At 49.6% G+C, this 2,358-nt stretch overlaps 1 protein-coding gene across 1 annotated transcript in view; it reads right to left on the bottom strand.

The window, feature by feature from the left end:
• LOC106811795 (protein unc-13 homolog B-like) overlaps window positions 1-2,358 on the bottom strand; it is a 44,062-nt gene that overhangs the window by 40,787 nt on the left and 917 nt on the right.

Below are 2,358 nucleotides of genomic sequence, written 5' to 3'. Positions count from 1 at the left end.
TGTGTGTGTGTGCGCGTGTGCGTCTGCGTGTGCGTGTGTGTATGTATGTGTACGTGTGTGTGTGCGTGTGTGAGAGCGTATGCGTGCGTGCGCGCGCGCGTGTGTGCGTGTGTGTGCGCGTGTGAGAGTGTATGCGCGCGTATGCGCGCGAGTGTGTGCGTGTGCGTGTGTGAGAGCGTATGCGTGCGTGCGTGTGAGAGTTTATGTATGTGTGTATGCACATGTGTGTAAGCGCGCGTGTGTATCTAGTCACTCACCCGCCATTGAGATTCGTTACCCAGGGTCGTTTGTGCGGCCCTCCATCCAGATCGTGCATATCTCCATCCTCTATCAAGGAACCACTCTGTAAGCAAGCAAACGAACATGAGACGAAAGCACGCGTAAACGCACTAAACCACAGGGAGCAGGTGAAACGCGATTACAATGGGCTTTGTGTCTTACAACTGCCGCCGCCGCCGCCACGTGCGCGCGAAACGACGGGGTGTAAAATATGCATGGCTCGTGCGCGTGGTGTCAGACCCATCATCAAAGCCTTACCGAGCCATTGAGACGAAGGGTTTGTGGGTGGTTTGTGGTGGTGGTGGTGGTGCTGCTGCTATTGCTGCACTGCTGCTGCTGCTAATGCTGCTACTGCTGCTGCTTACGCAAACACATCAATGCTACCAGCATACCTATTTTTATCGCTTCGTACGTACGCAGCGTCCTTCTTGTGTCGTCCTCGCCATCACGGGTTGTAAAAACACTGAGTTTAGAAATCTGCACACAGAGCACTCACCTTCGCATTACGGTAGTCGCCTTTCTTTCCAGCCTTCCTTCTTCAGGCATGGACATGTTTAGCACGTACTCTCGCCGCTATTTATGGACATTCTAACGAGAACCTAACGATTTCTGGGTAGACTCTACGGTTCTCGTATGAAACCCTGACATTTTTCTCTTCGGGTCATCATATGCCGACTGTACTCACGCACACCGACTACACGCATGGACGCCAACTGCACGCACGCACGCACGAACATACGCACGGACCCCGAGTGCACGCACGCACACTGACTAAACGCACGCACGCCGCCTACACCCACGCACACCAACTACACGCACGCACACACACACACACACACACACGCACACACGCACACACGCCATACTCGGACGTGCGAAATCGTATTAGCAAAACGCGTGCGGCAACGAGTAAAGTGTTTCAGCTCAGCATGATCTAGTTAGGCGTCCACTCGGCGTGTTTGCTCCACGGCTACAAACGCGCACACAGCGCCGCCGCACGGACACTGCGCGAACATCGACGCCGCAGCGCGCTGCTAGGCAACGAGTTTATTTTGTCGGCGGGACAGCGGACGGTGGCTCTCGCGCGATATCGCGAGACAATTCCTGCTCCTACCGAGACAATCTATCGGGAGTGCGGAAATAGGCAGTAAATAGTAATTGACGATGTCATATATACGGTTCAGAGAAGTTACTTTGTGGGTAATCTTTAGATACTAGGTGTATTAAGCATGGTTACTGGAGCATTAAGCATGGTTCCTGGGTGCATTAAGCATGGTTACTGGGTGGATTAAGCATGGTTACTAGGTGGATTAAGCATGGTTACTGAGGGAGATAAGCACGGATACTGGGTGGATTAAGTATAGTTACTGGGTAGATTAAGCATGGTTATTGGGTGGATTAAGCATGGATACTGGGTGGATTAAGCATGGTTACTGGGTGGATTAAGCATGGTTACTGTGGGAAGTTAGACAGTTACCGGGGGCAGTTAAACATGGTTACTGTGGGGATTAAACATGGTTACTGGGGGGGGGGGTTAAGCATGGTTACTGGGTGGATTAAGCATAGTTATTGGGTAGATTAAGCATAGTTACTGGGTGGATTAAGCATGGTTACTGGGGGAAGTTAAACAGTTACTGGGGGCAGTTAAACATGGTTACTGTGGGGATTAAACATTGTTACTGGGGGAATTAAGCATAGTTACTGGGAGAGTTAAACACGGTTACTGGAGGAGTTAAGCATAGTTACTGGGTGGATTAAATATAGTTACTGGGAGAGTTAAACACGGTTACTGGAGGAGTTAAGCATAGTTACTGGGTGGATTAAATATAGTTACTGGGAGAGTTAAACACGGTTACTGGAGGAGTTAAGCATAGTTACTGGGTGGATTAAATATAGTTACTGGGAGAGTTAAACACGGTTACTGGAGGAGTTAAGCATAGTTACTGGGTGGATTAAATATAGTTACTGGGAGAGTTAAACACGGTTACTGGAGGAGTTAAGCATAGTTACTGGGTGGATTAAATATAGTTACTGGGAGAGTTAAACACGGTTACTGGAGGAGTTAAGCATAGTTACTGG

Source organism: Priapulus caudatus, unplaced genomic scaffold (genome assembly GCF_000485595.1).
Source record: "Priapulus caudatus unplaced genomic scaffold, Priapulus_caudatus-5.0.1 Scaffold575, whole genome shotgun sequence".
Lineage (NCBI taxonomy): Eukaryota > Metazoa > Priapulida > Priapulimorpha > Priapulimorphida > Priapulidae > Priapulus > Priapulus caudatus.
Note: the sequence above shows the minus strand (reverse complement) of the source record. Positions and strands in the feature narration are given on the sequence as shown.